A 22,556-nucleotide genomic window follows, 5' to 3' on the forward strand; every position below is an offset into this window, starting at 1 on the left:
CTCTACTTACTGATCATCAACCTCTTGTCTCCATTTTCAACCCTCAGAAGGGCGTACCGATAATGACAGCACAACGGCTACAGAGGTGGTCCCTTTTCCTAGGGGCACACCAATATGACATCGAGTGCAAAGGAACTAAACAGCATGGGAATACTGATGGATTGTCGCGCCTACCGTTGCCGATGGTGGAAGAAGAACTTGCAGTGGATCCAGTGGAGATATTCCACTCGACCATAGTCGAATGTCTCCCTGTGACGAATGCAAACATAGAAAAGGAAACACGAAATGACCCGACACTTTCCTGGGTCTATGATTTAACGGTGAAGGGATGGCCAGCACATGGCGAACCACTGCTGCCAGCATTCTCGCCGAGAAGAGAACAGCTGTCAGTGTGCAGAGGAACCTTGATGTGTGGATCCAGAGTAGTAATTCCACCCAAATTGAAGGATAGAGTGCTCAATGAGCTTCATGAGGGTCATCTGGGAGGGGTAAAAATGAAGAACTTAGCCAGAGCGTTTGTGTGGTGGCCGGGAATCGATAGAGAAATCGAAGAGATGACCAAGAGCTGTACAGGATGCCAGAAGGTCCAAAACGCCCCACCACAAGCCCCTCTACATCCATGGGAGTGGCCCTCATCTCCATGGCAAAGGGTGCACATTGATTTTGCTGGTCCATTTATGGACTCGATGTTTTTAATTGCGGTGGATGCACATTCAAAGTGGCAAGAGGTAATAAAAATGTCCTCAACCACCACAGAAAAAACTATCACAGTCTTACGAACCATATTCGCCAGGAATGGGCTGCCTGAACAGATTTGCTCCGACAATGGACCACAGTTTGTGTCTGAAGAGTTCCAGAGGTTCTTAAAGAACAATGGTGTTAAGCATTACACATCCGCCCCATATCATCCAGCCACTAATGGATTGGCCGAGAGGTTCGTTCAAACATTCAAGAAGGCTACCAAGGCAATGTGTAATGAAGATATACCCCTATAGCACAAGGTGGATAACTTCTTGTTTGCCTACCGGAATGCGACACATGCGGTTACCAACCAAACTCCAGCCATGATGTTCTTCAATCGAAGACTACGATGCCGCTTGGATTTGGTTAAGCCAAACATCAGAAGAGATGTGGAGAACAGGCAGTTTCAGAATATGAATGAAAGGCCGACCAGAAGTTTTAAGATAGGTCAACCAGTTTTGGCCCGGGACTACCGCACAGAGAAATGGCAGCCAGGAACGATCTGTACACGGCAAGGACCTCTAATGTATACCGTGGACGTTGGAGAGAGCATTGTAAGACGCCATGCTGACCAGATTCTAGAGTCACTGGGAAACGTCAACTCCACACCACGATCTGATACACCTGGCGATGAAACCGAAGTACCAATTGCATCTACCGCAGAATCGGTGATATTGGAAGCAGACGAACCAAACAACGACATTGATCCCGACTCAACTTTGCCAAAAGAACCTGATACCCCAAAGAGGCGTTATCCAGACAGAATCAGGAAGCCTCCTCAAAGACTGAACTTATAATTGCTTAACTTCAACTAATGTATCTAGCAACTGTAATTGTAAATATGTTATTTCATTGTTAATCGAATGTTATGTACTGTTTAGCTAAAAGGGGAGGAATTGTAGTGTATGTACTTTGCAGAAGGAACTATATTCTGCAGCCCCTGTATACTGCAGTACCAGTAGTGACCACCCCTGTATATAAGCCTGTGTAGTAACATTTGCATAGTAGTTCCAGTTTGCCTCCATTCAGTAAAGACCTGTTATAACCAACTCCTGCAATCCGTGTCTCAATTATACACGGACATAAAGCTGAGGAGTTGAGCACATTTCCATCACCAGCAATGTGGTAGTGTATTATAGTACAGTATTACCAGCACAGAATCAAGCTATTCAGCCCAACAGTTCCATGCCGGTGTTTATGCTCCACACGAGCCTCCTCATCTTACCCTTCTTCATTGAACCTCATCAATATATCTGTCTATTCCTTTCTCCCTCATGTGTTTATCTAGCCTCCCCTTTAAATGCCTCTATGCTGTTTGACTCAACCACTCCCTGTGGTATCGAGTTCCACATTCTAAACACTTTCTGCGTAAAGAAGTTTCTCCTGAATTCCCTATTGGATTTATTAGTGACTATCTTATATTTATGGCCCCTAGTTCTGTTCTAGCCCACAAGTGGAAACATCTTCTCTATGTCTACCCTATCAAACCCTTTCATAATCTTAAGGACCTCTATCAGGTTATCCCTCAGTTTTCTCTTTTCTAGAGAAAAAAACCCAGCCTGTTCAATCTTTCCTGACAGGTAGAACCTCTCAGTTCTGGTAAATCATTTTTGCAACTTCTCCAGTGCCTCTATATCCTTTTTATAATATGGAGACCAGAAATGTTCACAGTACTCGCAAGTGTTGTGCACTGAAATGGTGGAACATGAAGTGACGAAATAGGGAATTTCCATGGTGCTTAGCAACTGTGAATTAACTTTTGGATGCAGATGGTTCTGTGTTCCTTGACTGCTGAACAATTGGCATTCCATTGTTAAATGTGGTTCAGCATCACTGTTGTCCCAGGTTAAGATACCACTGTTGCTTTGATACCTGATGCAATCAAAGCGGACGGCCAATCTCATAGAATCAAAGAATGGATATGGCCATCTGACCCATTGTGCCTGTGCCGGCTCTTTGGTAGAGTTGTCCAATTAGACCCACTCCTCTGCTCTTTCCCCATAGCCCTGTAAATTATTTTCTCTTCAAGTATTTATTTTCAAGACATTCCTGTATTGATTTCTTTGTGGGTTCAATGATGAGACATTTATGAAAGAGAATGAGTTTTAATCTAAAGTCTGTTCAACTCTTTATACAGCATTCAGGAGACACCATTATGCTAGTGATGCATCTAGAACGAAACTGAAACTAAACTCCACTGCCTTGCTTGTCTCGGTCACATGACCTCTGCTGGTCAGGCATAAGTAATCAATCAGGCAACTATGCTGGTAAGACATGATAATCAAACAGGCAAATAACATCACTATTTGCTGATATCATTACATCTCCTTTTCTTAAAACAAAAGTATTTTACTTTCAACTAACAACATGTTTTCTTTGTATTAATCTGCATTTTAACTGTAACACTTAATGAACTTACATTATCATTATCACGATCAAGGTTTTTTAACCTTGCTTTGTGTGTTCACATGAAATATGTAAATACACTAGAACTTGAAGAAAGAATAAGATAACATTACTTCCTTCTATAACAATAGTCCTTAAATTTGCTCAATGAGTCTCTCAGGAGGCTTCACGTGTCTTGAGGGTTTTCTGATTGATTGTCCTTGAATCTGAGTTGTTGCCTCAGATGATGTGTTCTCAGCTGTGTGATCAGGTTGTTCAACAGTATCAGTCTCTTGACCTGCTGTGGCTGGTCCCATGAGAAGATCTCGGCGATTTCTTCTCAGAACAGCACCCTCATCTGTCTGAATGGTGTATGATCTTGGTTGAACTTCACTCAGGACAGTTCCCTTCTGAGTCCATGTGTTTGTTTTGTCTTTGAACCTTACTTGGTCACCAGTGTGGAGTTCAGGTAGGTTTTGTGTTCCTCTGTCATAGTAGTACTTTTGCTTTTCTTTCTGTTGTTCTTTGAACTTCCTCACTTTCTCCCCCTCTTTTGTTTTCAGGAGGTTCTCCGGGGTGGGTAGGTTTGACCTTAGCTGACGTCCCATAAGGAGTTGGGCTGGTGACTTACCATACTCGAGCGGCGTTGTGCGGTATACAAGCATGCTTTGGTAGAAGTCAGTTCCACTGTCTTTTGCCTTGTACTTCAGTCTTTTCACTGTGTTTGCGGGCTCTCCTGGGTCAACAGCTCTGGACAACGTGTCTGCTGTATACATCAGCTTACCCGGTGTGTACGCAACATTCAGTTCATCATAGACTGTCTCTCCTTCACTTTCCACAACGAGGACTCTCTTTACCAGGTTCAGTCTCTCACAGGCTTTTAAACCTAGTATGGCTTGCACATCCTTTGGCACCACGATTAATGCTAGCGTGTGCTCTCTGTCCTTGTGTGTTACTTTGACAATACATCTTCCTTTCACTGGTATATCAGTACCTGTGTATCCTGTCACTTTCACTTTTATTCCATGTATCTTTGGTCTGGGTCTAATTTTCTTAAAATCAGTCTCTGATGTCACATTAACTTGTGCTCCAGTATCCAATTTAAATGGAATGTGTATGTCATTCACTTTTAGTGTCAACATCCAGTCTCTTTTTTCTTCTTTGTTTTCAGACACAACATCTACATTGAACTCCTCTATGTCGCTTTCATCTACTGCATGGACCTTGCTTTGTTGCACTTGGTTCTTGCAGCAACGGGCATAATGGTTGTTTTTGTTGCAACTATTGCATTTTTTACCATATGCTGGACACTTTTTTGGTGGATGCTGTGTACCGCATCGACTACATGACTTTCGATTGTCCCTTTCATTTTCGTTCGCTGGCCACGCCTCTTTTTTCACATTGGTGCTCTTTTTGTTAAACGGTTTGTATCCGTTCTTTCTCACTGCATCCACGTTGCAGCTATTGTCACTGAACAGTTCCTTTGCCTGCAACTTCACAGTCTCTGTAGCCCTACACAGTGCTATGGCTTTTCCCAGGTCTAGATCTTGCTCTCTTAGCAGTCTTTCCCTTAGACCATTATCTGGAATACCACACACCAGTCTGTCTTTTATCAGCGAGTCTGTCAGTCCCCCAAATTCACACGATTTGCTTCTGTTTCTCAGCTCAGTCACATACTGATCAATAGTCTCACCCGTTTTCTGTACACATGTGAAAAATCTGTGCCTCTCAAACGTCACGTTACGTTTAGGTATGCAGTAGGCCTCAAACTGTTCCATTATTTTATCTAGCTTCATTTTGTCTCCATCATCAGCGAATGTGAAGTTATTATACACCTCTAGCGCCTCATCGCCCACGACATGTAAGAACAGTGACGATTTCTTGTTATTACTTTTCTCGTCAGCTCCGATTGCTGATAAATACAACTCTAAACGTTGTTTGAACCTTCTCCAATTTTCAGCCACATTACCTGTCAATTGAAGAATCGCCGGTGGGAGTACACCTTCCATTTTTTCACTTCGTTAGCTATTCTCCAATGGTAAGCAACGATGTTCTCTTTTGGCTTGCTAATTTGTGGAGAGCTGGTTTAACTTCAGAGTTTTTCTCTTCATCTCTTTCAGCCACTTCTGACACCATGTATTGATTTCTTTGTGGGTTCAATGATGAGACATTTATGAAAGAGAATGAGTTTTAATCTAAAGTCTGTTCAACTCTTTATACAGCATTCAGGAGACACCATTATGCTAGTGATGCATCTAGAACGAAACTGAAACTAAACTCCACTGCCTTGCTTGTCTCGGTCACATGACCTCTGCTGGTCAGGCATAAGTAATCAATCAGGCAACTATGCTGGTAAGACATGATAATCAAACAGGCAAATAACATCACTATTTGCTGATATCATTACAATTCCATCTTCAAGAAATGTGCTTGAATCTCTAAGGAAAAGACACCTTTATAATCCAGGAACTCTCCCATGATCTTCAGGTTTCTACTCACTGATCCTTTATATGTGCAGGTGGGGTGGTGGGGGAGGGAGGTAGGGTTTTTCTACATGATGCTGCACTCCAAAAGAAACTTTGGGACATCCTGAGGATGTGATTTGGAACGGTGTAAATGCAAGCATGGGTTTGATTTTTTTTTTAACAACAAGTTGTATTTATATAGCGCCTTGAACATAATAAAACATCCCGAAGCGCTTCACAGGAGCTTTATCAAATAAAATTTAACACCGAGCTACATAAGGAGATATTAGGGAAGAGCTTGATCAAAGAGGTAGGTTTTAAGGAGCGTCTTAAAGGAGAAAAGAGAGGTAGCGGTGGAGAGATTTAGGGAAGGAATTCTAGAGCTTAGGGCCCTGGCAGCTGAAGGCACGGCCACCAATGGTTGAGCGATTAAAATCAGGGATGCTCAAGAGGCCAGAGTTGGAGGGGCGCAGAGATTGCGGAGGGTTGTAGGGCTGGAGGAAATTAGAGAGATAGGGAGGGGGGCAAGGCCACGGAGGGATTTGAAAACAAGGATGAGTGAACGGGACTGGGTGCGAGTTGGGACACGGGCAGCAGAGTTTTGGATGAAATCAAGTTTACAGAGGGTAGAATGTGGGAGGCCGGCAGGAGTGCGTTGGAATAGTCAAGTCTAGAGCAGCAGATTTAACCCCAAAACTCCAGAAGCAATAATCTTAACGTGTTTACCACCAAACACTGAGCTTGCTGAGAACTTCGAACTCTATTAATTAAAAATCAACTCCATACTAGCATTTACACCGTTCCAAATCACATCCTCGCAATGTCCCAATGTTTTTTTTGGAGTGCATATGCTATGCAGGAAAAATGAGGCAGTCAATTTATACACCGTAAGGTCCTAAAAACAGCAAATGAATGAACGACCAATCTATTTTTCTGCAATAGCAAAATACTGCGGATGCTGGAAATCTGAAATAACAACAGAAAATGCTGGAAATACTCAGCAGGTCAGGGCAGCATCCGTGGAGAGAGAAACAAAGTTAACGTTTCAGGTCGAAGACCTTTCGTCTTCGACCTGAAACGTTAAATCTATCTTTCTGTGTTGAAGGTTGAGGGAGGACTGCTAGCCAGAATGATAGGATGACATCTGCTCTATCTGTTGGCTGTACGGATCCTTTGTGAAATGAGTTTGCACAGTATCAAACCAGCTCATCAAGGGGCACGGGCCCACAGCAGAAAGCTGTCCCTAATTTAGCAACTTATTAGTATTCTCATTTGAAAAGGCCACAGGATAGCTGGGCCAGGAAATGGAAAAATGTCAGCCTGGAGCACAGAATTCACAAAGAGATATCTTAAAGCAAAAGTCCGACCTGTACTTTGTTTTTCTTATCGCAGTGTGTGTGTGTGAATGGTGTAGAGATGTGGTTAAGGGGCCAGAACGAGCGATGGTTTGGAAGCATGAGGTACAGTTCTGTAGCGTCAGCTACTTTTACACCGTGCAAAGGATCAAGGCTGATTTAAAGATCTTTTAATGCAACGGGGCTCCGTTTGCCAATAGAGGCTTGGCGACACTGCCAGCTTCTTTTATATATCTCATGCTTGCAAGCCAGAATTGCAGCTCCCCATTACAGAGAATGCACAGCACAGAAACAGGCCATTCGGCCCAACTGGTCCATGCCGGTGTTTCTGCTCCACACGAGCCTCCTCCCGCCCCTCTCCATCTCATCCTATCAACATGTTCCTTTCTCCCTCATGTACTTATCTAGCTTCTCCTTAAATGCATCTGTGCTATTCACCTCAACTACATCTTGTGGAAGCGAGTTCCACATTCTAACCACTCTCATAGAATCATAGAAGATAGGAGCAGGAGTAGGCCATTCGGCCACTTGAGCCTGCTCCGCCATTCAATGCGATCATGGCTGATCATCCAAATTCAGTACCCTGTCCCTGCTTTCTCCCCATACCCCTTGATCCCTTTAGCCTTAAGAAATATATCTAACTCCTTCTTGAATATATTTAATGAATTGGCCTCAACTGTCTTCTGTGGTAGAGAATTCCACAGGTTCACCACTCTCTGGGTGAAGAAATTCCTCCTCATCTCAGTCCTAAATGGCTTACCCCTTATCCTTAGACTGTGACCCCTGGTTCTGGACTCCCCCGCCATCGGGAACATCCTTCCTGCATCTAGTCTGTCTAGTCCTGTTAGAATTTTATAAGTTTCAATGAGATCCCCTCTCATTCTTCTAAACTCCAGCGAGTATAAGCCCAATCGACCCAATCTCTCTTCATACGTCATTCCTGCCATCACAGGTATCAGTCTGGTGAATCTTCGCTGCAGTCCCTCCATGGCAAGAACATCCTTCCTCTCTGGGTAAAGAAGTTTCTCCTGAATTCCCTATTGGATTAATTAGTGACTATCTTATATTTATGGCCCCTAGTTCTGGTCTCCCCTACAAGTGGAAACATCGTCTCTACCTCTACCCTATCAAACCCTTGCATAATTTTAAAGACCTCAATCAGGTCACCACTCAGTCTTCTCTTTTCTGGAGAAGAGAGCCCGCAGCCTGTTCAATAGTTCCTGATAGTTATAACCTCTCAATTCTGGTATCTTCCATGTTCAACAAACAAGTAATAAGTAAAACAATAAGTGACAGAGATGTGCCCAATGAAATCGGGAGGGTGGTGGTGGGGGTGGGGGGAAGCGGGCAGCAGGGGGGATAAGTGTGTGTACCCCTCAGATGACAAACCTCACCTCCACCCTATACCAGACACCTGAGTCACCTCCTTTCTGCTCAAAGGATTTTTTTTCATGCCCTAATCCTGATACTAATACCCTTCAAGAAAAATGGCACGTAAGCCAAGTATGTTTTTAATATTTGGGTGATACGCTTAATTCATCACCAAAAATTGCTCCATCAGCAGTGATGGAACCGTAAGCAGCAATACTTCACAATGTTCTACAGCTCAAAGATGTTCTTCCTGTGAAATGACCGAAAGCAGCCATTTTATTCCAGAATCTTGTGCAGCCGAACACAACCACTGAAAACTAAAAGCACAAAACGTTGCGACTGCGTGAGGTGTAAAACAGGCGCAATCTTTTGTCTCCTCCGGCCCTATAACCCTCCGGAATCTCTGCGCTCCTCCAATTCTGGCCTCTTGCGCATCCCCGATGTTCTTCGCTCCACCACTGGTGGCCGTGCTTTCAGCTGCCGAGGCCCTAAGCTCTGGAATTCCCTCACTAAACCTCTCCGCCTCGCCACCTCTTTCTCCGCCTTTGAGGCTTGCCTTAAAACCTACCTCTTTGACCAAGCTTTTGGTTACCTGTCCTAATACCTCCTTATATAATAGCAAAATACTGCGGATGCTGGAAATCTGAAATAACAACAGAAAACGCTGGAAATACTCAGCAGGCCAGGCAGCATCCGTGGAGAGAGAAACAGAGTTAACGTTTCAGGTCTGGGACCGTTCATCAGAACTGGAAAAAGCTGGAGATGTAACAGATATTAAGCAGGTGCAGAGACGGGGTGGGGGGGGTGGGGGTTAGGAGGGGAGGAAGGACTTGAAAGAACATCCTGTACTTTTGTAAGATTTTTGTAAGAACCTCCTTAGATGGCTCGGTGTCAAATTTTATTTGATAACACTCCTGTGAAGCACCTTGGGATGTTTTACTATGTTAAAGGTGCTATATAAATGCAAGTTGTTTTTGTTGATTGCTCTGGTCCAGATAGGACAATAGAGGGGATCGCGGTCGAGAGAAGGGGGGACAAAGCCCATGGCGGGGAGGCCCAAGGCTTCCTTGTGGGGCGAGAGGAGCACTCATGCTTCTCTTAGCTCACAAGGAAACCTTAAAAATATTAGATGTACCTACGTTCTGGGACGCTCCCCATTCTCGCCGGGCATGGTGGGTGGGGATTTAATATCGGGCCTTGTAGTTCAGCGTGAAAGGTAGAATGTTGGCGTTAGATTCTGAAGAGTGGGAAGGTTGTTCGATGCTCGCAGAGTGCTGACAGGGATATGCCGTGTTGCAGTACTGTAGCTGGGTCAGTGACCTGCTAAAAGGCAAGCACAGCATTTAACACTGCACAAACCTGACAAGGTAGTGTTCATCGCTGACAGGAAAATAACAGTCTTCTTATTCCCATTGCCTTGCTCGCTGAGAGAGAAACTTTAATGTATCTCTCCCAATTGTCTTCAGAATTCTCTACCCAAGAGGGCTGTGGAGGCTCTGTCGTTGAGCATGTTCAAGACTTGCGATCAATAGATTTTTGGGCTCTAAGGGAATCAGGAGATACGGGGATAGGGCGGGAAAGTGGAGTTGAGGTCGAAGATCAGCCATGATCTTATTGAATGGCGGAGCAGGCTCGAGGGGTCATATGGCCTACTCCTGCTCCTATTTTTTATGTTCTTATCGTATAAACTGTAATGCAAATATGACATTTTAATATGTTACCTCAAGAAACCAGAACTACCTTTTTAATAGTGTAGAATTAAACTCATAATTCACACTATGTGAGTTAGGGTTTTACTACTGCACTGTAAAGGAAAGGATGAACAGGCTGGGTCTCTTTTCTCTTGAAAAGAGAAGGCTGAGGGGGTGACCTAATAGAGGTCTTTAAAATTATGAAAGGTTTTGATAGATTGGATACAGAGAGAATGTTTCCACTTGTGGGGAAGAGCATAACTAGAGGCCATCAATGTAAGATAATCACCAAGAAATCCAATAGGGAATTCAGAAGAAACTTCTTTACCCAGAGTGTGGTGAGAATGTGGAACTCGCTACCACAGGGAGTGGTTGAAGCGAATAGTATCGATACATTTAAGGGGAGGCTAGACAAGCCTATGAGGGAGAAGGGAATAGAGGGTTATGCTGATAGATTTAGATGAGGAAAGACAGGAGGAGGCTCGAGTGGAGCATAAACGCCGGCATGGACTGGTTGGGCCGAATGGCCTGTTTCTGTGCCATATATCCGATGTAAACCTTCCAGCTTTATTAATTGTCTCCTAGAGATTAGTGCTATGCCAATGGAAGCTTTATGGGGCTTGCTACATTGGTGGTCCAAAGAACCAAGACACAAGAGGTGGCCGTGCCACGCAGAAGGAAACGGAGTTAAGGTTGCCAACTCTGGTTGGACGTATTCCCGGAGGTTTCATCACATGACCTCCAATTGCTCCACCTCCACCCGGTCAAACAGCCTCCGCCCCCCACCCCCCCAATATTTTTATAATTAATAAACAAAAAAAATGAGAATAAACACACTTTTTTAAAGGCCCCTATGATTTCTCTCCCGGGTTGCTTGCGGCAGTGTCCAGGAGATTGATATTTAATTCCTGGAGACGCCAGGACAATCCTGGAGGGTTGGCGACCCTGAGCCGAGTGTCACTAACCCCATTCCCAGGGACCTCCTCGCAGCCAGAGCAACCAGCCCAGGAAACCTATGGCAAATAATGCGTGGATCTGGCACCTCCCGGGCTTGCCTGGTCACCCATGTGGGGTCCGAGGGGAACTTTTCTAAGGATTCCTGAATTGGATACAAGTCCCTGTTCTATTTCCTCCATCCCGCCATTGGCGGACGTGCCTGCAGCCACCTAGGCTGGAGGAGGTCACAGAGACAAAGGCGCTATATAAATGCAAATTGTCGTTGTCGTTGCCATGCATTGTCTCTGTGCCACTCTAGTTTATCAATATATTACTGTGGTCATTGCTCCTTCCTCTCCTTCCTTCCAAATTCCAAATGCTCCATCCTGCATTGTCTTCATCCTCGCTGCATCCTCACTGTGTTGAACATAAGAAAAAGGAACAGCCCTTCGAGCCTGTTCTGCCATTCAATAAGATCATGGCTGATCTTTAACCTCAACTCCACTTTCCCACCCAATCTCCATATCCCTTGATTCCCCTAGAGTCCAAAAACCTATCGATCGCTGCCTTGAATATACTCAACGACTCAGCATCCACAGCCCTCTGGGGCAGAGAATTCCAAAGATTCACAACCCCTTATCCTGAGACTGTGCCCCCTAGTTCCAGACTCTCCAGCCAGGGGAAACAACCTCTCAGCATCTATTACAAAAGCAAAATACTGCGGATGCTGAAAATCTGAAATAACAACAGAAAATGCTGGAAATATTCAGCAGGTCAGGCAGCATCCGTGGAGAGAGAAACAGAGCTAACGTTTCAGGTCTGGGACCCTTCATCAGAACTGGAAAAAGCTGGAGATGTAACAGATATTAAGCAGATGCAGAGACGGGGGGGGGGGGGGGGGCGGGGGGTTGCGGTTTAGGAGGGGAGGAAGGAATTGAAAGAACATACTGTGCTTATGTAAGAGGCAGGAAAGATAAAATGTTGCAAATGGGAATGGCAAAATAATACAGCATGAAGAATGGGGGCAGGGGTTATAGTCTGAAATTGTTGAACTCGATGTTGAGGCCAGAAGGCTGTAAAGTGCCTAATCGAAAGATGAGGTGCTGTTCCTCGAGCTTCATTGGAACAATGTAATAGGCCGAGGACAGAGAGATCAGAGTGCGAGTGAAGCGGAGAATTAAAGTGACAGGCGACCGGAAGCTCAGGGTCACCCTTACGGACTGAACGGAGGTGTTCCGCAAAGTGGTCACCCAATCTACGTTTGGTCTCCCCGATGTAGAGGAGACCGCATCGTGAGCAGCGAATACAGTATACTAAATTGCAAGAAGTACAAGTAAATCGCTGTTTCACCTGGAAGGGATGTTTGGGGCCCTGGACAGTGGGAAGGGGGGAGGTAAAAGTGCAGGTGTTGCATCTCCTGCGCTCGCACGGGAAGGTGCCAGGTGAAGGAGAAGGGCTGTTAGGGGTGATTGAGGAGTGGACCAGGGTGTCACGGAGGGAGCGGTCCCTTCGGAATGCTGAAAAGGAAGGTATGGGGAAGATGAGTTTGGTGGTGGGATCACGTTGGAGGTGGCGGAAATGGCGGAGGATGATCCGTTGAATGTGGAGGCCCTGTCTCTGCACCTGCTTAATATCTGTTACATCTCCAGCTTTTTCCAGTTCTGATGAAGGGTCCCAGACCTGAAACGTTAACTCTGTTTCTCTCTCCACGGATGCTGCCTGGCCTGCTGAGTATTTCCAGCATTTTCTGTTGTTCTCTCAGCATCTACCCTGTCAATACCTCTCAGAATCTTCTATGTTTCAATGAGATCACCTCTCGTTGTTCTAAACTCCAGAGAGTATCGGCCCAATCTACTCAATGGGGGAAAAATTCAGTATTGCCCCGTTTGGGGCGCGATTATCGGCCGGGCACAAAGATTAGCGCCTGGCGCTAATTATTGCCTCCGACTGCAAACTTGGCTTTTATCGCCCCTGGAGGTGATTGGAGCGCTAAATCAAGGACTTCACACCTGTCTTAAGGCGCAAAGTCCGAGGAGCGAGGCGCTACCTCAGAGCGCTGGCGAAGCTCATGTGATGTCAGTCAGCAATGGAACACAGACTCACTGGCGCCGGCCAGTTCTTAAAGGTGTGGGTTGATCTTGCTCTCCATCCACACCCTGCTCATTGCAGCCTTGAATCTCGGCCTGGAGAGACCGTACATCAAGTCTGCTGGAAAGAACAATGGAGAGACCCAGGGAAAGAGCTCAGAGTGCAGCCCCCAGTTCTCTTCTAAATCGATACTAGGAAGGGCAAATCAAAATGAACCTGCAAAGTGCTGCTCGGTACCCAAAACTCCTTCACACAGCGTTGAATCTCTCCAAAAGTCTCTCTCTCTCTCTCTCTCTCTCTCTCAGAATGCGTGGTGCAAAAATGTCACCAACAAAAAAAGGCAGGAAGCGGTCGCCTTTAAATAGCGCTCCCCTAGTCCCTTCCCAACTGCAAAACGCTCCCCTCAACCTGTCGTTGCTAGCGGCAGGCGGTAAGGCAGGGGGCGCCACTCAATATCCGGTCCGGGGCGCTACCGGGGTACTGCACACTCGTCTGACGTCACGATCTGCCGGTGCAGGAGATGATGGCGGTAGTGTTTAGCGCTGCTGCAAAATGTCTAGTTCATTTCGTGAGCGGCGCAAATACCGCCGCGCACGGGCGCTAGTTGTTTTGCGCCCCATTAGCGCCCTCTTAAGGCGCTAACGGGAGGCACAAACCAACAGAATTTTCCCCCCAAAATCTCTTCATAGGACAACCCTCTCATCGCAGGAATCAATCCAATGAACCTTCGTTGCGTCGCCTCTAAAGCATGTATATCCTTCCTCAGATAAGGAGACCAAAATTGTGCACAGTTCTCGGTCTCACAAAAGCCCTGTACAATTGTGACAAGACTCTTTGCTCTGTCACCGACTCTTAACTCACACTTACCCAGGATTGCAGAAAACTTCAGCTCTCTCGGTCTTCCCTTCCACCTACAATCTAAAACTCCCAAACCTGGTGTTGTCTAAACGCTGCTTCCTGATCTCCCTCATTTCTCTCCTATTTTATCCAGCCATGGTGGGGTTCTGCAATGAACCTGCCTCCCAGGTTTCTCAATTAACAAACAGTTCTAACAAACAGAATTAACGGATCTGTAAAGATCTGTTCATGATCAGCCAGTTACTGTCTCACCTTACCCATAAAAAACCTTTGCAGCACTTGGTCACAACCTGAGTTTTTATTCAGCTGTACATAAGGGATTTCCAGCAGGTCTGTGTGTTGCAAGGTCACACATAAATCTATGAGTAATGAATATTTATTTGCTTTAAACAGGCTAACTTCTGGAAGTGCAGCTAGTTCTTTGGAATGATGTAAATGGTTAATGTCTTTCATGCAGTGAAACGCAATTGAGTAGGTTGATTTTTAGGAGATGCAGTGGAAACGGGATTAGATTAATTGCAGAGCTTCATTTATGCATTTCCACCATGATTAATCCTCCTATGTAGAACAATCATGGATGATTGCTGTGCAGACACAAGATGGCAGCTCATAATGTCAATAGCATTGAGTGAGCTGTCCAGACCAGGGAAGGCTTAAGTTCGATCCCTGGTCCAATCGATTTGAGTTCGCTCATCTCAGCACAACAATTTCCCCGAGTTCTCCAGGGGACAGAGGGGAAAATCAGCCAGGCTTTCCACATCCCCCTTCTGTCCAGTGGACCTCCATATTTGAAAGTGTGTATGGCGTTGGGTAAAGACAAGATTAAGCTTGGTTGTGGTGCTCTCCTCAGTTGTGTTGTCAACTGACACTCACTACCCATGAATACATATGAAGAGTATACCAGAGGGCTGCAATCACCCCAGAAATAATTCCCCAGCAGGAGTGGAAGAGAGCAGGTCGGGAAGGAAACCACCTGCAACCTTGCACTTTTTTTGTCCAAATTAGTGTCAATCTGTATACGCGTCAACCTAGAAAACTGGCACTAGCTGACCAACAGCTTCAATTCTCATTAAAACATATAGGGGGAAAAATTCGATTGCTTTGTGCCTCCCATTAGCGCCCTCAGAGAGCGAAATTCAGCGGGAGGTTAGCGGCGGTGGTAACCGTTAGTGTTCCGCGGCACTGGCGATGATGTCATCGCTGTGCGCAGCGCCCTTCTCGCACCTGGGCCGCGATCTTCGTTAGTGCCCCCTAACTTACCGCCAGACGCTATGTCTGACGGAATCAAAGGGGCCTACCTGTGGCCGGGGCGGGGTGCCGGGCGGCCATTTTTTTTGCTGGCCACTTGCCAGCACCTGCCTCCGCTGCCGTCCTCGGCCTCCTCACCCGCCCCCCTCCGCGGCGTGCTGGCTGCGTTCCATGAGCCCGGCACTTCTCTTGAGTGCCGGGCTGTTCTGCCGGCACTCCGAATCCCCGGTGGCCCAGCTGGGCCCCGGGTCACGCTGTGCAAGGCCCCTCCCCTTTAAGAAGGGGACGAAGGCCTGCAATACCGCGGCGCGAGGTAGCACCGCGATATTCCTTTGCAACGCCCCAAGAGGGAGGCGGGGAACTTCCAGTAGCGCCCTGCTTCCCTCTTGGGGCACTACCACTCAATTTCGGCCGCGGGGGCACTAATTTTTTGGGGCGCTAAAAGTAGCGCTCCAGCGAAGTTAGCGCCCCAAAAGGGGCGCGGCTCAATTTTTCCCCCATAAGGGCTTCACGGGGTAGATGCTGGGAGGATGTTTCCCCTGGCTGGAGAGTCTAGAAGCAGTGGTCACAGTCTCAGGGTAAGGGATCGGCCATGTAGGACTGAAATGAGGAGAAATTTCTTCACTCAAAGGGTTGTGAATCTTTGGAATTCTCTACCCCAGAGGGCTGTGGAGGCTCAGTCGTTGAGTATATTCAAGGCTGAGATCGATAGATTTTTGGATATTAAGGGAATCAAGGGATATGGAGATCGGGCGGGAAAGTGGAGATGAGGTAGAAGATCAGCCATGATCTTATTGAATGGTGGAGCAGGCTCGAGGGGCCGAATGGCCTCCTCCTGTTCCTATTTCTTATGTTCAAAGAAGGTAGCACGGTGGCATAGTGGTTAGCACTGTTGCCTCACAGCGCTAGGGACCCGGGTTCGAATCTGGCCTCGGGCGACTGTCTGTGTGGAGTTTGCACATTCTCCCCGTGTTTGCGTGGGTTTCCTCCGGGTGCTCCGGTTTCCTCCCACAGTCCAAAGATGTGCGGGTTAGGTTGATTGGCTATGATAAATTGACCCTTAGTGTTAGGGGGATTAAATACGGGGATAGGGTGGGATATGTGTTGGTGTAGGGGTTACGGGGATCGGGTGGGATATGTGTCGGTGCAGGCTCGATGGGCCGAAATGGCCTCTATCTGCACTGTGGGGTTTCTGTGATTCTGTGAAACACAGAGTTTTGGATGAGCTGAAATTGATGGAGGGTGGGAGGGAGCATTTAAGTCTGTAGGTTGACACTGACATGGATGAGGGTTTCAGCAGCTAATGGGTTGTGGTGGGGATAGAGATGGGTATTGTTGAAGACTCAGTCTTTGGAAGGATATGGGGTTGGAAGCTTTACATTAAAAATGGTGCTTTCTGGCTAATTTAAGCACGTTTATATTTCACAATTGATGGATTATTAATCTAAAAAATGGAAAAAACAAAGTGCCATTTGGATTTTCAACAGACCATCACTTCCACGGAAGTTACCTCAACAGTCACTCTCCAACGTTCAACCTCCCTGCCCCAGTTCACAGCAGATTTGTCAGCTCCTGTGCCTGGCTGTATTGCATCACTTGCGTGCAACGCATAGAGGAAAATCGGGCGAGGAGCCAGTAACGGAGCCGGCATTATTTTTTTTGTCCATTTTAAGCTAATGAATGGAAATGGGCAGCCTGCCTCACTACTGTGCGACCCTCCGCACTCGTTTATCGCCTATATGCAGCGCCCGGGCGATCTAACACAGCTGGGCAGAACAGGAAAGTGAGGCCTGCTGTAATCCATGCAACTTCACACCCTTTGACAGGCATTCTCTCCACCTCCAACCCTCGCAGTTCATACGGCACTTTTTTTTTCTGCCCTCAACCCAACCTGGTGTTTTTTCTGCTCCTCCCCCTCATTCAGTTCCACCCCAACCCCTATTCAAGCTGTCTGACGTAATAAACCTCACTACACACTTGGTTTGAGTATAAAGCAAGGCTTTAATCAACTTGTTTCAGAACATGGAGGTCTAGTTGTACTTCACTAGTTCCTTGTCTTACAAAATGTCCCGGGACAAGCTGGGCCCACGCCCGAGTATTTATACTCCTTGGACGGCGCCACCAGCTGGCCGTCCAGCGTTATTTCATGAGTAGTTCTTTATAATGATGAGATTTATAACACTGTCCATCTTCACGCTTTCCCCCCTCAATTTAACTTGACACTCTTCTCCTCCTCCAACTTATGTTCAAATTACCTGTAGTACTCTTTTTCCACTCTCCCCATTCCAGTTGGCACTATTCTGTGCCACCCATTCAAGCTCTCGAAAGCCCTCCATTCACATTGGTACTCTTACCTCCCCAAGTATAGCTGACACACTTTTTGTATCAGAATCCGCTCTACCCCCATTGACATCCATTTTTATCACGCGCCGCCATCCATTTCTCCCTTCCTCTCCACTCCGTGTTGCTCCTACCTGGTTTCTGCTGCGAGCAGATGGGATCCCAACCAGTGCCAATGATAGGGGGGACTTTCCGTTCCGGTGGAAATTCCCATCTGCAATATGCAGTGGCGGGATCCCTTCCATTAGTGGCAGGATTCTCATCAGAGCAGGACTATGGAGAGAGGAGCATGGCCCATACTGACTTTTGTGAGCAAAGCAGACACACTGGACAGGATTTTCATTGGGCCGTGGAGGCGGGATTGGAGGCGTGTGGGGGGTTAAAATCTCGAAATCGAGGGGCACAAACCCATCCCACCCCCAACCCGCCTCCATGCCAGTTTCAAAGGAGGCGGATACCCGACCTGTGCTGGGACCCGCCTCCCCGAGGCGGGAAGGGGATTAGTGCCAATTAACTGCCTGTTAACAGGTAGTTAACAGGCAGTTTTTAGCCTAATCTCTATTTTTATCCCTGAAGTGTGGGATTCCCGACGGCTCCAAACCACGCCAAGTTTGCGAGGCGGACCGTCAGGCTGAAGAGCTTGGCGGGTTCGAGATGTCTGGTGTTCAGGTGAGTGATGGGTGCATGAGTGCAGAGGTAAGTGTGTTTGGTGTGTGTAAAGTGTTTAAAGAAGTTTTACTTACCTTTACAGCCTTCCTTCCTTCAGGTCTCGAGAGTCCCTCATTTCACCGGCACAGAAAGCAGAATGGCCGCGAGCTGTCAAAAGTTGCAGCATTCAGCTTTCTGTTCTGGAGAGATCTCTAAATCAGCCTGAGAGGAAGGAATTAACTTGGAGTACAGATTGTCAGTGTTTGATAGCTTCAAAGAGCTGTCAAACGCTGATATTTCATCTGTCAAAAGCTCTTGACAGATGAAATGTCAATCTGTGACGTCACCTGTTGCCGGGTGGCCCTTAATTGGCCTGCTGAGCGGGCTGGGCGGGCTCAACAAGGTCAATCAAATGAAAATCGCGTGGGTTGGCCACAACTCGATGGAGGCGGGACTACAACCCCGAAAGTTGTAGTCCCGCCTCCTACACGCCTCCAGTATCAAAATCCAGCCCATTGACCGTGCGTCCAAAAATGGTGATGTCGGCGTGAAAGACCGATGTATGTTTATGCAAAATTATGGAATTTTTTTGGAACCTGTGCCTACTAAGAATGGGTTAAGACTTTTCAAACTCCTTTCCCTTCGAGTCCTTAGATGACAGAGAGAAGATTCTTTCATTCCATTGGTCTGGGCTGGATTGGAGCAAAGACCAATGGTAAAAGAGGACAGTGCTATGGTGTACTATCCCAAAGCAACCTAGTCCAAATGCAACAAAATAAAGGGTGTTGTAAGACCATAATTGGATATATAATTGTGCCTTTAAAGCTGGTATTCAGTTTTTGTGCTACTGCAAAAATGTCAAATATTAACTCATTTGTCAACAGTTTGCAACGTTGTTCTAAGATGATTGCGTGAACTGACCTTGGGTTAGTCTCAACTAAACCGATCAAAGGTCACTGAATAAACTCAGAACTATTGGGTCAAAACAACCTGTTCACAACTACCTAGAAGTTTACAACACCTAAATACTGCACTGCTAATTTTATGACTACAACAATGCCTGTACAAAAAGTCCTAAAACTAACCTCCCTCCCCAACTAAACAATGCTCAACACAAGAACATCCTTCGGTCCCGGTTCTCAGGTTTCAAGCTGCTTGCTACCCCAAATAGGCTTTGACTTGGCAGGACGGCCTACTACGAATGTGCTGGCCCTGTTCCTCTCCTCCTCCTATGTGTGTAACGGTGGAATTAATGCACCACAGGACTTTTGTTGATGTATTCACACAGAGCTTGTGATGAATTCTCAGGAGGGTTCAATATTTAGGAATAAAACTCCACAAGGGCTTTCGCATCCTTCTGCTTTCTCCCTAAGCCCCAGGCCACATGCTATGGGATCTACTGGCTCTGCATCACCACATCTCACAAGTCTTTCCAGATTTTACAGAGGAACTCTGCACCTTAATTTGGAGTTTGTAAACTGAGTCACTAATGTTGCAATTTTACTTGTAACTTTTTATGACAAACACTGCCATTTTCAGTGCGCATGGACTGAAGGAAAAGGTGGCGGCAGTCCCACACCTTTCTTTGATTGGATGTGGTACGGGGACAGACACCATCGGCTCACAGACAATTCAAGCTGTATTTTTTTTAAATTGAGAAACCTAGGTGAAAGGTCAAGGCACAAAGTTCAGGGCAATGCCAAAAGCGAAAAGAGTAAAAGCGAGTTGGGGGTGGTGATTAGTTGATGACAAACTTTGGTTTTAACAGTCTGAATATTGCAGGATGAAGAGTATTTGATGCTTAGGAGGAACATGAGAGGAAAATGCAGAGAAGCACTGACCATAGCATTCAGAAAATGGAGTAGGGCAAGGATGGTTTTGATCGAAAGACGGGGGTTGGTGGTTAGGGATGAGATTTGGGCCTCCTATCATGACAAACTTTTTCTTGGGCCTGTCCATGGGTGTAACTGAAATGTTAGAAGAGCCTGTCCAGATATGGAAACAGGATACAAGTCATAAATGGACGTGGCAATTAGGTATATAGTTGTTGATGGCAAAAGAAGTGGTTGGCCAAATAAGGAAATGAGCCGTTTGGTGGCAGAATTACTCATAGAGGAAACTTGAGAGTTCCGTTTGGAATCAGAGGAGATAGTGAGACCAAGAATATCTAGATGAAGAAGGGTTAAGGGAGAAGCAATTAAAGGTGATAGCTACTGTTATACAACAACAACAACTTGTATTTATATAACGCCTTTAACGTAGTAAAACGTCCCAAGGCGCTTCAGGAGTATTATAAGACAAAAAAATTGACACCAAGCCACATAAGGAGAAATTAGTCCCGACGAAGGGTTTCGACCTGAAACGTTGACTCTATTTCTCTCTCCACGGATGCTGCCTGGCCTGCTGAGTTTTTCCAGCATTTTCTGTTGTTATTAAGGAGAAATTAGGGCAGGTGACCAAAAGCTTGGTCAAAGAGGTTTTAAGGAGCGTCTTAAAGGAAAGGGAGGTAGAGAGGCGATGGGGTTTTGCAGGAAATTCCAGTGCTTAGGGCCCAGGCAACAGAAGGCACGGCCACCAACGGTTGAGCGATTATAATCAGGGATGCTCAAGAGGGCAGAATTAGAGGAGCGCAGATATCTTGGGGGGGGGGGGGGTTGTGGGGCGGGAGAAGATTACAGAGAGAGGGAGGGGCGAGGCCATGGAGGGATTTCAAAACGAGGATGAGAATTTTGAAATCAAGGCATTGCTTAACCGGGAGCCAATGTAGGTCAGCGAGCACAGGGGTAATGGGTGAACGGGACTTGGTGCAAGTTAGGACACGGGCAGCCGAGTTTTGGATGACCTCAAGTTTACGTAGTGTAGAATGTGGGAGGCCGGGCAGGAGTGTTTTGGAATGGTTACAAGAGACGTGAAGAAAGTGTTTTTGGAGAATTGAAAGGAGCAAGATTTTTATCTGCCCGCCCAATTCGTGAGATCAAGAGTTAACAATCCAGGCACTGGACTGCAAGAGGAATGGAGATTGTGTGTAAAAGGACATTTGATCGGGAGGAGGAAGGTTGTAGACTGCACGGTGGAATCATCACCAAAAGGTGAAAGTATAGGGTCGGTTGATCAGTGGAGAAGATCATTTCTTGTAATGAAAATGAGTACCGGGAACCTCTGAGTTGATGCAAAAGAGAGTCGGAGGATGAGAAGTTTGCACCGATGAAATTATTAATTGAACGTTATTTTAAGATTAAGATTAATACTTAAACATTCCTCATGTTTGAGACTAGACATTGAGTTCAACTATGGCGGCATCACAACCAAGCCTGAAACTGCCTTCACCCTCCAACAGAAGTCACTGGATTGCAATCAGTAATGGGAATCCTGGCCAACTTCTTCAATCCCTTCCCCAGCACAGCAACCCTGAGGCCCATTGTAGATCCCTAGGATTGATATCAGATAACTCAGCACAGATAAGGGATCAATTCTGGTGCTTTTTTGGTGTATACGACTGAGTTCTGTACTGGACAATACGCTTACCACCTAAGCATCCAAAAGGCGTTTGATAAAGTACCACATAATAGGCTTGCCAGCAAAGTTGAAGCCCATGGAATAAAAGGGGCAGTGGTAGCATGTATACGGAATTGGCGAAGTGACAGGAAACAGAGAGTAGAGGTGAACGGTTGTTTTTCGGACTGGAGGACGGTATACAGCGGTGTTTCCCAGGGGTCGGTACTAGGACCACTGCTTTTCTTGATATATATTAATGACTTGGACTTGGGTGTACAGGGCACAATTTCAAAATTTGCAGATGACACAAAACGTGGAAGCATAGTGAACAGTGAGGAGGATAGTGATAGACTTCAAGAGGACATCGCAGTACAAAAGCAAAGAAGTTATGATGAACCTTTATGAAACACTGGTTCGGCCTCAACTGGAGTATTGTGTCCAATTCTGGGCATCGCACTTTAGAAAGGATGTGACGGCCTTAGAGAGGGTGCAGAAAAGATTTACATGAATGGTTCCAGGGATGAGGGACTTCGGTTACGTGGATAGACTGGAGAAGCTGGGGTTGTTCTCCTTAGAGCAGAGAAGATTGAGAGGAGATTTGATAGAGGTATTCAAAATCATGAGGGGTCTAGACAGATAGAGAGAAACTGTTCCCATTGGCGGAAGGGTTGATAACCAGAGGACACAGATAAGGTGATTGGCAGAAGAACCAAAGGCGACATGAGGAAAAACTTTTTTATGCAGCGAGTGGTTATGATCTGGAATGCACTGCCTGAAAGGGTGGTGGAGGCAGATTCAATCGTGGCTTTCAAAAGGGAGTTGGATAAGTACCTGAAGGAAAAAATTTTGCAGGGCTACGGGGAAAGGGCGGGGGAGTGGGACTAGCTGAAGTGCTCTTACAGAGAGAGCCGGCACGGGCTCGACGGGCCGAATGG

General features: G+C 46.3%; 1 protein-coding gene across 1 annotated transcript in view; it reads right to left on the reverse strand.

Moving 5' to 3' along the window:
- The window catches only part of bace1 (beta-secretase 1), a 145,049-nt gene that overhangs the window by 121,069 nt on the left and 1,424 nt on the right, over nucleotides 1–22,556 (reverse strand). The window lies entirely within an intron of this gene.

This window comes from Somniosus microcephalus, chromosome 26, assembly GCF_052327205.1.
Source record: "Somniosus microcephalus isolate GS21.2 chromosome 26, FLI_Smic_1.0, whole genome shotgun sequence".
Taxonomy (NCBI): domain Eukaryota; kingdom Metazoa; phylum Chordata; class Chondrichthyes; order Squaliformes; family Somniosidae; genus Somniosus; species Somniosus microcephalus.